Source organism: Cherax quadricarinatus, chromosome 2 (genome assembly GCF_038502225.1).
Source record: "Cherax quadricarinatus isolate ZL_2023a chromosome 2, ASM3850222v1, whole genome shotgun sequence".
NCBI lineage: Eukaryota > Metazoa > Arthropoda > Malacostraca > Decapoda > Parastacidae > Cherax > Cherax quadricarinatus.
This window is the reverse complement of record NC_091293.1, coordinates 81420183-81435265: the sequence shown is the minus strand read 5'-3', so window position 1 is coordinate 81435265 and position 15083 is coordinate 81420183.

The window sequence follows — 15083 nt, the reverse complement described above, 5'->3', positions numbered from 1 at the left end:
CAGGCAACACCTGGACCAGCAACCACATAGAACCATCAACACTCCAGGCAACACCTGAACCAGCAATCACATAGAACCATCAACACTCCAGGCAACACCTGAACCAGCAACCACATAGAACCATCAACACTCCAGGCAACACCTGAACCAGCAACCACATAGAACCATCAACACTCCAGGCAACACCTGAACCAGCAACCACATAGAACCATCAACACTCCAGGCAACACCTGGACCAGCTTTTTTATACATAAGTGGTGGTAAGTTATTTGAGTCTCCTGCCTTGTTCTTCAGCGTTTTGATGAGTGAGATTTCAGTAGGGTTTGTTTGGGCTAGGAATAGAGCATTTGGGAAATTAGATAGATAGATAGATTTCGAAAAAGCTATTGACAACATGCCCATGCACTCAGCCCCGGGCCCGGACTCTTGGAACTCTGTTTTCATTAAGAACTGCAAGAAACCTCTCTCGCGTGCCCTAAGTACACTATGGAGGAGGAGCTTGGACATGGGTGAAATTCCACAGTCACTTAAAACGACGGATATAGCCCCACTCCAGAAAGGTGGCAGCAAAGCATTAGCTAAGAACTATAGACGTCCCACATCATAAAAATCTTTGAAAGAGTGCTAAGAAGCAGGATTGCAAATCACCTGGATTCCCAAAATCTGCACAATCCAGGGCAACATGGGTTCAGGGCAGGTCCCGCCTGCCTCTCACAACTACTGGATCACTATGATATGGCCTTGAATGCACTGGAAGAAAATCAGAATGCAGATGTAATATACACAGACTTTGCAAAAGCATTTGACAAATGCGATCATGGCGTAATAGCCCATAAAATACGTGCTAAAGGAATAACTGGGAAAGTGGGGAGATGGATCTTCAACTTCCTAACAAATCGAACACAAAGAGTAGTGGTCAACAGAGTTAAATCGGAGGCTGCCATAGTGAAGAGCTCTGTTCCACAAGGCACAGTACTCGCCCCCATCTTATTCCTCATCCTCATATCATACATAGACAGAGATATACATCACAGCACCGTATCATCCTTTGCGGATGATACTAGGATCTGCATGAGGCTGTCATCTGCTGAGGACGCGGTTAACCTCCAAGAAGATATAAACAAAGTTTTCCAGTGGGCAACGGTAAACAATATGATGTTCAATGAGGACAAATTCCAACTACTCCGTTATGGAAAACTGGAGGAGATAATAACTAGAACAGAGTATACTACAGACTCTGGCCATACAATAGAGCGGAAAAATAATGTAAGGGACCTTGGAGTAGTAATGTCTGAGGATCTCACTTTCAAGGATCACAACAGTGCCACGATCGCACGTGCAAAGAAAATGATAGGATGGATAATGAGAACGTTCAAAACGAGAGATGCCAAGCCAGGGATGATCCTTTTCAAATCACTTGTTCTCTCTAGGCTGGAATATTGCTGTACATTAACATCTCCATTCAAAGCAGGTGAAATCGCAGATCTAGAGAGTGTACAGAGATCCTTTACTGCACGTATAAGTTCTGTCAAGCACCTTAACTACTGGGAACGCTTGGAAGCACTTGACTTGTACTCGTTGGAACGCAGGAGGGAGAGATATATCATAATCTACACTTGGAAAATCCTGGAAGGAATGGTCCCAAATCTGCACACAGAAATCACTGGGCAGGCGATGCAAAATTCCCGCAATAAAAAGTAGGGGCGCCATTGGTACACTAAGGGAAAACACCATAAGTGTCCGGGGCCCAAGACTGTTCAACAGCCTCCTATCAAGCATTAGGGGAATTGCCAATAAACCCCTGGCTGCCTTCAAGAGAGCTGGACAGATACCTAAAGTCAGTGCCGGATCAGCCGGGCTGTGGCTCGTACGTTGGACTGCGTGCGGCCAGCAGTAACAGCCTAGTTGATCAGGCCCTGATCCATCGCCCCGGGGCGTTGATCCCCGGAATAACCTCCAGGTAACCAGTGAGGTAATTTATTGTTGTGTGTTTGAGTTTGGGATTTTGCTTGCTAGTGTTGTTCCCACAGTCGAGAAATAGGCGTTTATTTTATTGTCAGTATCTGTCGGCTGGGTGAGAGATTCATTTGGTTTTGTTAAGTTAATCACTTTTTTTGAGGCAGTTTTTTAGATCCTAGAATTTCAGAAAGGGTTTTCCAGGTCTTTTTCATATTCTCTTTTATGTCATAAAATCTGTTTTCGTAATACAGTTTTTTTTTTCCTTTCTTATTAGATTCGTAAGTGTTGACGAGTATCGTTTCGTCTGTTCCTCTGTTATTTGACTCATTCTGTACTGTTTTTCATATACATGTTTTTTGTCAATGGCACTGAGGATGCTGTTTGTAAGCCAGGGGCTGTTTAGTCTCTTGGCTGTGATTTGTTTGGTTTTTATTGGACAATATCTGTTATAGAGGTTTTGGTTTTTTCGTAGAAAATTTTTGACACATCAGTACCGAGGCTGGCTGCTAGCTCACTGTGCCAGTCAGTGTTGCTTAATGCTGAAATAAAATTATTTACTGATGTCTAGTCATGTAGTCGGAAAGAGATCTTGTGTCCTGTGGGAGTTTACATAAGTTTGTTATGGGAAAGTTGAGATAGTGGTCTGTGGAGTTATCTGTGATAATGCCTGCTCTTAGTGGGGATATAGTGTTGGTCCAGATATGGTCAAGTAGTGTGGTACTTGTCTCGTTGATTATTGTTGGTTTGGTTATAGTTGGCAGAAGTAAGCAGTTGCTCATAGTGTTAATGAATTCAGTTACTTGTGGGTGGTGTTCATGGATGAGGTTAATGTAGAAGTCGTTTATATCAGGTGGTGTTTATTCATTTGTGAGTCAGTTATCATGTTTCTTAGCTTTTCATTAAATTTGTAAATATTTGTGTGAGGTACTCTGTAGATAGCTCCAACTGCGATGTTTTTTTTTTTTAGGCTTTTGGATTTGAATTTAGCAAATATATATTAACCATATTCATCCCTGGTGCAGGTAGATTTGATGCATTCAAGTTCATTAGAGTAGTAGACAGCTGTGCCTCCTCCTAGTTGATCGGGCCTACACTTGTGTATGGCTGTGTAACCAGGTATAACGAAGATGCTTGTAACGTCATGTTTAAGACAGGTTTCAGTGAGAGTAATGATTGACATACTGGCATGTAGAGAACTGAGGAGGTCATCAGTGTTTACTCAATGATCTGGCATAATTGAATACTGTTATATTATTGTTGGTACTGAGTAGTGTCTTGGCCTGACTAGCAGTGTAGTAAAGACAATTATTGTTCGAGTTGTTTATGCCATTTGATAAGAGGTTGATATTATGATCGATATTTTCATTCATATAGCTAATAAAAAAAGTATGTACTACTAATAGTAAAAAAGGTGCACTATTAGCCTACATCTGCATTCTTTTTGTCTTCTAGTGCATTTAGGACCTTGTCGTAGTGATCCAGTAGTTGAGACAGACAGGAGCGACCTGTTCTAATGGAAGACCCATGTTGCCCTGGGTTGTGTAACTGATGGGCCTTTCTAGATGGGTGGTGATCTTGCTTCTTAGGACCCTTTCAAAGATTTTTCTGCATTCTTTTTGTCTTCTATGATATGGGTCTGTAGTTCTTTGCTGTTGCTTTACTGCCCCCTTTGTGGAGTGGGGCTATGTCTGTTGTTTTTAGTAACTGAGGGACGACCCCCGTGTCCATGCTCCCTCTCCATAGGATGGAAAAGGCTCGTGATAGGGGCTTCTTGCAGTTCTTGATGAACACAGAGTTCCATGAGTCTGGCCCTGGGGCAGAGTGCATGGGCATGTCATTTATCGCCTGTTCGAAGTCATTTGGCGTCAGGATAACATCGGATAGGCTTGTGTTAATCAAATTTTGTGGCTCACTCATAAAAAATTCATTTTGATCTTCGACTCTCAGTCTGGTTAGCGGCTTGCTAAAAACTGAGTCATATTGGGACTTGAGTAGCTCACTCATTTCCTTGCTGTCATCTGTGTAGGACCCATCTTGTTTAAGTAGGGGCCCAATACTGGACGTTGTTCTCGATTTTGATTTGGCATATGAGAAGAAATACTTTGGGTTTCTTTCGATTTCATTTATGGCTTTTAGTTCTTCCCGCGATTCCTGACTCCTAAAGGATTCTTTTAGCTTAAGTTCGATGCTTGCTATTTCTCTGACCAGTGTCTCCCTGCGCATTTCTGATATATTGACCTCTTTTAGCCGCTCTGTTATTCTTTTCCGTCGCCTGTAAAGGGAGCGCCTGTCTCTTTCTATTTTACATCTACTCCTCCTTTTTCTTAGAGGAATAAGCCTTGTGCATACATCGAGTGCCACCGAGTTAATCTGTTCTAGGCATAAGTTTGGGTCTGTGTTGCTTAGTATATCTTCCCAGCTTATATCGGTTAGGACTTGGTTTACTTGGTCCCACTTTATGTTTTTGTTATTGAAGTTGAATTTGGTGAATGCTCCCTCGTGACTAGTCTCATTTTGTCGGTCTGGGGCTCCACGCATACATGTCTGAGCCTCAATTATGTTGTGATCTGAGTATATTGTTTTTGATATGGTGACATTTCTTATCAGATCATCATTGTTAGTGAAGATGAGGTCTAGTGTATTCTCCAGTCTAGTAGGCTCTATTATTTGCTGGTTTAAATTGAATTTTGTGCAGAGATTTAAAAGCTCGTGTGAGTGTGAGTTTTCATCAGAGCTGCCTCCTGGTGTTATTACTGCAACAATATTATTTGCTATATTCCTCCATTTTAGGTGCCTTAAGTTGAAATCCCCCAGGAGCAAGATGTTGGGTGCAGGAGCTGGAAGATTTTCCAGACAGTGGTCAATTTTTAACAGCTGTTCCTGGAATTGCTGGGATGTTGCATCTGGAGGCTTGTAGACTACCACAATGACTAGGTTTTGGTTCTCGACCTTTACTGCTAAAACTTCCACTACGTCATTTGAGGCATTAAGCAGTTCTGTGCAAACAAGTGACTCTGCAATGTACAGGCCAACCCCCCCCTTTTGCCTGTTCACTCTGTCACATCTGTATAGGTTGTAACCTGGGATCCATATTTCGTTGTCCAAGTGATCCTTTATGTGGGTCTCAGTGAAAGCCGCGAACATTGCCTTTGCCTCTGCAAGCAGTCCACGGATGAAAGGTATTTTGTTGTTTATTGCTGGCTTTAGACCCTGTATATTTGCAAAGAAGAATGTCATCGGACTGGTGGTATTGTTGGTACTAGCAGTGTAGTAAAGACAATTATTGTTCGAGTTGTTTATGCCATTTGATAAGAGGTTGATATTATGATCGATATTTTCATTCATATGGCTAATAAAGAATGTATGTACTACTAATAGTAAAAAACACTATTAACTAATAAAAACGATTGATATATTGACTTTGACAACTTCCTTAATAATATTGCACTGGAGCTAAAATGAAAAGCTCACATAAGGCAGTAAAAATTATATGTATGCAAGGATATATCTAAAAAAAATAGAGATTAAAAATTAAAAAAAGTTGCTAATAGAAAGTAAGGAGGAATAAAAATAGCAAAAGTACAAAATAATTTTGACAATTTTAAAAAGTTTGTGAATATTTAATAATGAGAGTTGGAAACTTACTGAATAAAAAATGTAGTGACATACTAATAATAGTATTTAACAAATTAGGAAAAAATAAGATAGTTTTACTATTTTATTTATTTCCAAATTTATTAAATACTATTAAAATTACAATTAAAGCAATGAATGTAAACACTTGAGAGTGTGGAAGGCAGGGTGCCAGGTATACTTAGTTATATAACAAGTAAATAACTGTACAAAGAGATTTTTTGAATGATAGCACAAAGTTAAGTCACACAAGCAATACCGCGAGAAACATGCGACAGTGAGGTAGTTGGTACTATCTGGTAGATGATAGTACAGGGACTTGTACGATAATGGAGTAATAACATACTACACGTAGTATAATGGTTAGGACAATTTGGTTAATCAGTCTCTGTAAGATTTGCATCTCGAAGGAAGCTGGAGTACATTTGTTTTCCTCGCTAGAATTTTTCTATACAGTGTGAAGCACTGGTGAATTTTGTCATTATTCTCCCGTTTAAGTTTTCTTATTCTTAACAAGAGGTTCTGACATTTTCCTGTCAGGCACTCATTGTTGTATACACCTTTTTTAGCTGTAATTTATGAACTGATTAGATTTTTTTCATATCATGTTTGAAATCTAAGCATAACTTTGTTTTCTACCTTGGTTCCCTAGTAAGAGCGTTTCCTTTATTTCATTCACTGGTACAATAACATTTAGTTGGTCTTTTATGACCTGGGTAGTAGTATCTTTGCAGTTGGTTTGGTTTATTTCACTGGTAAAGTGCTAATTATTACTGTATCAGATAACTTTTCTTGCTCGGTTTTATCATCGTGGTATACCAAGTAGTCGTTCAACTGGGTATCCATGTTGTTCTTCCAGTCCTTCATCGCTTCTTCAATCTTTGTGTTTGGAGTTATTTGTTCCGTATGGCTGGCTGTGACTGTTTGTAGGGTCTTGCTAAATTCAGTCATTCCAGATGTCGTTTGTTCAAGGCTGAGAATCTTGATCTCAAGGTGGGCTATCTTGGTTTCATGTTGAGTTAGTACACAAATAACTGTGACAAAGTCACAGTGTGACTTTGTCAATGGTCCAAGTCGGACCGAAACGTCGTCGTAAGCTTCTCTCTTTTATGTGCGGGTTATTTGTGTATCGTTCCAGTCACGGTATTGTGCCTTTTTTGTTATTTAGTTGAGTTAGTGTTGAACGAAGATTCAAATTATCAGTAGTTTAGGTGATGATGCATGACAAGAGTTTCATGATTGTTGGTCATACCTGGGAGATTATCTGGCGTGCTGAATCCTGTAAAGGAAGGGGAATTTGAGAGGGAGTCGGCCATGTTTGGTGTTGCTGTTGCGTCGCCTTGGGCGGTGTTGAGGGGGCCGTCCTGCTGGGTAGACAAGTTGAATAGTGGATTTCTTGATGTTTTCTTGCTGCTCTTGTTGTTTTTTTTCTATGATTTGATCTCATAGTAATACTGGAGTAGTTGTTGGTGGAGTGAAGTTGGAGAGAGCTTTATTTGCACAGAGCCTAGGGTAAGTGCTCATCTGGCAGTGGGGCGGTGCTTTGGATTTGCCCGGCAATCTTCTTTTGATCATCAGTTTTATCGAGTTGTAGGTATTAATGTTGGTATTCTTGGGTCATTCTGGGTTCTACGTAGGTTGGTGCAGTTGTACTTGCAATTAGATCATCATAGAAGTTTTGATGGGCCCTGGCTGTCGATGAAATATCAGAGCTTATTTGCCGCTGTCAAAGCGTTTCGCCTACCATGACAGTACCAGTCGAGAAAGGTCCTCCTGAGTCGCTTGCCAGAAGTCCTACCCAGTTGCCGAGTACTGACGACACCTCACTCAAGGGCACCAGCAGGTTGTGCCCCACGTTCAGTGAAACCTACAGCGACTACTCTACGATGACTGCTTCACTGTTCTGAATGAGACCGTACCCTGTTACGTCATAGTTCAGCCACAGCGATGCCTCTTGATGTGTTGCAGTATCTGTCCAGACGCGAGAAGGCATGCGAAAGTTCTCTGTACATTTTCTAGGTCGGCAATTTCACCTGCCTTGAAAGGTGCTGTTAGAGTGCAGCAATATTCCAGCCTAGAAAGAACAAGTGACCTGAAGAGTGTCATCATGGGCTTGGCCTCCCTAGTTTTGAAGGTTCTCATTATCCATCCTGTCATTTTTCTAGCAGATGCGATTGATACAATGTTATGGTCCTTGAAGGTGAGATCCTCCGACATAATCACTCCCAGGTCTTTGACGTTGGTGTTTCGCTCTATTTTGTGGCCAGAATTTGTTTTGTACTCTGATGAAGATTTAATTTCCTCATGTTTACCATATCTGAGTAATTGAAATTTCTCATCGTTGAACTTCATATTGTTTTCTGCAGCCCACTGAAAGATTTGGTTGATGTCCGCCTGGAGCCTTGCAGTGTCTGCAATGGAAGACACTGTCATGCAGATTCGGGTGTCATCTGCAAAGGAAGACACGGTGCTGTGGCTGACATCCTTGTCTATGTCGGATGTGAGGATGAGGAACAAGATGGGAGCTAGTACTGTGCCTTGTGGAACAGAGCTTTTCACCGTAGCTGCCTCGGACTTTACTCTGTTGACTACTACTCTCTGTGTTCTGTTAGTGAGGAAATTATAGATCCATCGACCGACTTTTCCTGTTATTCCTTTAGCACGCATTTTGTGCGCTATTACGCCATGGTCACACTTGTCGAAGGCTTTTGCAAAGTCTGTATATATTACATCTGCATTCTTTTTGTCTTCTAGTGCATTTAGGACCTTGTCGTAGTGATCCAATAGTTGAGACAAACAGGAGCGACCTGTTCTAAACCCATGTTGCCCTGGGTTGTGTAACTGATGGGTTTCTAGATGGGTGGTGATCTTGCTTCTTAGGACCCTTTCAAAGATTTTTATGATATGGGATGTTAGTGCTATTGGTCTGTAGTTCTTTGCTATTGCTTTACTGCCCCCTTTGTGGAGTGGGGCTATGTCTGTTGTTTTTAGTAACTGTGGGACGACCCCCGTGTCCATGCTCCCTCTCCATAGGATGGAAAAAGCTCGTGATAGGGGCTTCTTGCAGTTCTTGATGAACACAGAGTTCCATGAGTCTGGCCCTGGGGCAGAGTGCATGGGCATGTCATTTATCGCCTGTTCGAAGTCATTTGGCGTCAGGATAACATCGGATAGGCTTGTGTTAATCAAATTTTGTGGCTCTCTCATAAAAAATTCATTTTGATCTTCGACTCTCAGTCTGGTTAGCGGCTTGCTAAAAACTGAGTCATATTGGGACTTGAGTAGCTCACTCATTTCCTTGCTGTCATCTGTGTAGGACCCATCTTGTTTAAGTAGGGGCCCAATACTGGACGTTGTTCTCGATTTTGATTTGGCATAGGAGAAGAAATACTTTGGGTTTCTTTCGATTTCATTTATGGCTTTTAGTTCTTCCCGCGATTCCTGACTCCTAAAGGATTCTTTTAGCTTAAGTTCGATGCTTGCTATTTCTCTGACCAGTGTCTCCCTACGCATTTCAGATATATTGACCTCTTTTAGCCGCTCTGTTATTCTTTTCCGTCGCCTGTAAAGGGAGCGCCTGTCTCTTTCTATTTTACATCTACTCCTCCTTTTTCTTAGAGGAATAAGCCTTGTGCATACATCGAGTGCCACCGAGTTAATCTGTTCTAGGCATAAGTTGGGGTCTGTGTTGCTTAGTATATCTTCCCAGCTTATATCGGTTAGGACTTGGTTTACTTGGTCCCACTTTATGTTTTTGTTATTGAAGTTGAATTTGGTGAATGCTCCCTCGTGACTAGTCTCATTTTGTCGGTCTGGGGCTCCACGCATACATGTCTGAACCTCAATTATGTTGTGATCTGAGTATATTGTTTTTGATATGGTGACATTTCTTATCAGATCATCATTGTTAGTGAAGATGAGATCTAGTGTATTCTCCAGTCTAGTAGGCTCTATTATTTGCTGGTTTAAATTGAATTTTGTGCAGAGATTTAAAAGCTCGTGTGAGTGTGAGTTTTCATCAGAGCTGCCTCCTGGTGTTATTACTGCAACAATATTATTTGCTATATTCCTCCATTTTAGGTGCCTTAAGTTGAAATCCCCCAGGAGCAAGATGTTGGGTGCAGGAGCTGGAAGATTTTCCAGACAGTGGTCAATTTTTAACAGCTGTTCCTGGAATTGCTGTGATGTTGCATCCGGAGGCTTGTAGACTACCACAATGACTAGGTTTTGGTTCTCGACCTTTACTGCTAAAACTTCCTCTACATCATTTGAGGCATTAAGCAGTGCATTGATGCCTCTGAGGCCTTGGACCTCGATGTTTTATATTCCACTTTTTTCCTTCCCTCCCTATAGGATTTTTTTTTTTTTGCGCATGTCCACATGTATGTATATGTTTTTATTTTGTTTTCTGTGCCCTGTTCCTACGAGAGAAAGACCGAGTTTTTTTTAATCACTTATCACGGTCGAGGACGACCGTAGATAGTTGGCCGAGTGATGTATACCCAGTTGGGGTTTATATTTCGCGTCACCAGTGCTGACATCTAGCAGGCTTAGGCTGGCTTCAGCCCGCGAGATGTATCTTTCTCACTTGGCGCCAACTTAACCTAGAGACAAGTGTACATCACTCAGTTCCGCAGCCAGGGGCTGACTGGCCCCAGGGCTACTTAAACATACTGCCTGTGTCAGGAGCCCAATAAAGCAAGACATCGCCTCCGAGGAGTATCATTCATTTCCGCTTGCAGATCGACACACAAAACCATTAATACGCGAGACAGTCCATACCACGGGCGGGGTTAGAACCCGCGATCAGTCTCAAAACTCCAGACCGTCAGTTAGTTTTGAGGCACTCTGATCGCGGGTTCTAACCACCTCCCGTAGTATCTTTTGTTTGCAATCGTGTCATTACGATTTCGTGAGACAGTGTTACATAAGACAGTCTAACAAAGGAAATAAGTCACCCTGTCTTACTATGCTGGGTTATCCTAAGTAATTTACATATATATTAGTATGTATCATAATCGTACTTATGATGGCCCGGTGGCCTGGTGGCTAAAGCTCCCGCTTCACACACGGAGGGCCCGGGTTCGATTCCCGGCGGGTGGAAACATTCGACACGTTTCCTTACACCTGTTGTCCTGTTCACCTAGCAGCAAATAGGTACCTGGGTGTTAGTCGACTGGTGTGGGTCGCATCCTGGGGGACAAGATTAAGGACCCCAATGGAAATAAGTTAGACAGTCCTCGATGACGCACTGACTTTCTTGGGTTATCCTGGGTGGCTAACCCTCCGGGGTTAAAAATCCGAACGAAATCTTATCTTATCTTATCTTATGACACTCTTCAGGTCGTTTGTTCTATCTAGGCTGGAATATTGCTGCACACTAACAGCACGTTTCAAGGCAGGTGAAATTGCTGACCTAGAAAATGTACAGAGAACCTTCACAGCGCGCATAACGGAGATAAAACACCTCAATTACTGGGAGCGCTTGAGGTTCCTAAACCTGTATTCCCTGGAACGCAGGCGGGAAAGATACATGATTATATACACCTGGAAAATCCTAGAGGGACTAGTACCGAACTTGCACACGAAAATCACTCACAACGAAAGCAAAAGACTTGGCAGACGATGCAACATCCTCCCAATGAAAGCAGGGGTGTCACTAGCACGTTAAGAGACAATACAATAAGTGTCAGGGGCCCGAGACTGTTCAACTGCCTCCCAGCATACATAAGGGGGATTACCAACAGACCCCTGGCAGTCTTCAAGCTGGCACTGGACAAGCACCTAAAGTCGGTTCCTGACCAGCCGGGCTGTGGCTCGTACGTTGGTTTGCGTGCAGCCAGCAGTAACAGCCTGGTTGATCAGGCTGTGATCCACCAGGAGGCCTGGTCACAGACCGGGCCGCGGGGGCGTTGACCCCCGGAACTTTCTCCAGGTAAACTCTCCAGGTAATGTGTACCTGTGCCTAAATAAACTTACCCAAGTAAAACAGCTGGATTAGTGTCTTCCTTTCTTTACCCGCTCTCTCCCTCTTTCTCACTAGACACATTATAGTTGAGTAATTCCAACCATGAAGTGATATTAAAACATTGTGTGACATTCTCATTACTCTGCTACAGGTTACACCAGGTGTTTACCTCTTACCTACACCATCGTTCTTGAAACTGGATAAATTTTCAGCTAGTTTAGCTTATAGCTTTATGGCTAGAATCACATAATGTGTCCAGGGACTGAGCCAGTATTTTTTTATATACTTCAGCGACTCACGGTGGAACGAACTATTTAAAATTAATGATCTGGCAGCATCTGTAATGAATTATTTACGCAAGTGAATTCAGGCACAAAAATTATATATTAAAATGCGTGTGATTATATGTTAATTAAAATACCCAACATTTTTATCAAGGTATGGTTGAATTTAGACAATATTAAATGGTTACGATTTTTTTTCAGATTAGCTGGTAATGTGCCACTGTGGCTAAAATATTTCAAAATTATTAAGCGAGTTTTCTCTGAATTCCAAAATGTTTCCGCATTCCATGATATTAAGACGCGAGGTGTGACAACAGCGCCTCTGGCAAAGTTTGCACTAGTTATGTCTGCATCATCTGGTGTTGCTGCCTCCCACAAATGTTTATTATTATTCTTGAGAAGCGCTAAAACTGTAGTGGTCATATAGTGCTTGGGGAAAGGGAAGCAGTCAGTCTTGGTCCAGGGAAAGGAAGGGAATATTAGGTCCAATTCTATGGATCAAGAGCCTCTCACCTGCACGTAGGAACCTACCCTGATGAGAGAGAGAGGTAAGTTTATTTCAAAATAGGTACACATAAATACAATTATCATACATACTGTAAATTATCTAGGATAACCCGAAAAAGCCAGACAAAGTTACTTATGTCCATTGGGGTCCTGTAGCCCAGTTGATGCCGGTCATTGGCGACACCCAGGTTTTTGCTGGGTGTCCAATCGACATGTGGCTCTTCATGCGTGACAGAATGATGACAGACGGAAGGACTAGTGTCAGTGTCATGTTGCTCAGTTCAAGTTTTCACATATTATTGTCCTCAGATTACCAGTGACACCTGAAGCTGTATTGTATCTCCAGAAAGGTGTATGCTGACTCCAGTGTCTTACTGTTCCACCATACCTGTGTCTGCTTGCTGTCACCAGCATGTCACAATTGACAGTCATGCTGTTACGATCATTTATGTATAATAGTCACTTACAGAGTGTCAGATTTAGATATACATGGATACATTTGAGTACAATAAGCACAGCAGAAAGTTCATGTTGAAGGTTGGAAGTTCAATTATTGATGCTAACTCAGTTGGGAGTGTTAGGGGAGGGTGGGTGGTGGGTGGTGGGGGAGGACCGCTAGGAGGTGGGTGGGTGGTCCTACTGGTTGGTTTTTAGGGAGGGGAAGGGCTGGGATTGGGTGGGGAAGGATGGGGATGTGTGTGTTGTGGGTGGGGTTGGGTGATGGGTGGCGGGAGAGTAGAGTATTGGCTAGCCAGGCAGGCTTGGCAGCCCACGTGATCTCTCCCACCTGCCACACCCTCACACACACGATCAATACGTCAGCCATCTAGAAAACTTACTAGACGACGTCGTCTAGAAGAGCAAATACAACATACAGCAGTAGTCGTTACAAGAAATTTGACTTTCATAGACGCTAACACTCCTGGAAAGTGAAAACGTTCCTTTACCTTGTCAAGGTGAACATTCTTGCTAATTTATATTATATCACATTTTATTTTTATAATATAAAGAGTATTTAAATGTGAATTAATTAATATACTAGGATACAGTAGCAGTTTTGTGTTAATGTATGTGGAGGAGCAGCAGTCAGCACGTGGTTACCTAACACACCGGCCACACCCACCAGTCAGCACGTGGTTATCTAACACACCAGCACCAGCCTCGCCAGCACTAACCACACCCACAATCACAACTTGTCATTGCACATATATATACAACAGGCCTAGTGTCTAATCGACATGTGCCTAGGACAAAATGGTAACTAACTAACTAACACTAACACCTCTCCACACATCTTTTTCAAGACCAGCAGTTGAGTTCAGCCTTGGTTCTTTCTCTTCCCATAATGACGCTCATCTCACAAAATCAAGTCATACTCTAAGTTCTACCCCTGGACTAGGTGCTTTTCTTTGTATAAGGAAGAGCGGATCACAGCAATAGGCCTACTTTTTCATGCAGAGGCAGGTCCGGGTCATATCTAACCTGTATTTGAAACTAATCAAAGTTCTCTGCTGTAGTGACTAGCTAAGCCTGTTCCACTGTATATTGCTCAACAAGTGGTTTCTAAGATTTCTAAATTTGTCCAATTTGAATGCAATGGAGCGAGTCCTGTCTCTTAGAAACCTTGAACACGATATACGTATCTTATTACTGTACAGAATGAAGGTGTTAAGGTCACTACTGCCATCAAGTTCAGTACTACCCACAAGGTCACTACTACCCTCTACACTAACGGCCCCTTTCAAGGCAGGCGAAACTGCAGACCTTGAGAATATACAGAGAATTTCCACGGCACGTATAATGTCTTTATTTCTACAAGGTATACAGGCCTAGCTGACATCAGTGACATACTACTGTATAGAAAGCCGCAAATTAGGTCAGTTTTGTCCCAGGATGCGACCCGCACCAGTCGACTAACACCCAGTTACCCATTTTACTGATGGGAACATAGACAATCGGTGTAAGGAAACACGCCCAATGTTTCTACCCTCTCCGGGAATCGAACCCAGACATTCGCCGTGTGAAGCGAGAGTTGTAGCCATCAGGCCACGGGGCCCCGTATAGGTACGATAAAGCACCTAAATTACTGGGAATGATTGAAATCCCATAATTTGTACTCCCTGGATAGCAGGCGAGAAAGATACATGGTTATATACACTTCGAAAATCCTAGAGGAACTAGTTTCAAACCTGCACACGAAAATCACTCTTTGTGAAAGCAAAAGACTCGGCAGGAGATGCAACATCAATGAAAAGCAGGGGTGCCACGAGTACGCTAAGAGGCAACACGGTAAGTGTAAAGGGCCCAAGACTGTTCAACTGCCTCCCAGCATACATAAGGGGGATTACCAATGGACCCCTGGCTGTTTTTAAGAAGGCGCTGGACAGGCCTCTAAAGTCAGTACCTGATCAACCTGGCTGTGGTTCGTACGTCGGTTTACGTGCGGCAAGTGGTAACAGCCTAGTTGATCAGACCCTAATTCATCACGGACCGGGCCGCGGGGGGCGTTGACCCTCGGAACACCCTCCAGGTATACTCCAGGTTAGTATACCAAGGTAATGGTATCAGTGAGTGCATTAATGTGATGGTATCAGTGAGTGTACACATGTGATGGTGGTATAAACCTTGGTAATAAATACCGACAAGTTGGTTTAGAAAGACACGTAAGCAAACACTAACATATTTATTAGAAAATGTTTCGGTCCTGGGACCTTGATCACTTCTAACATACA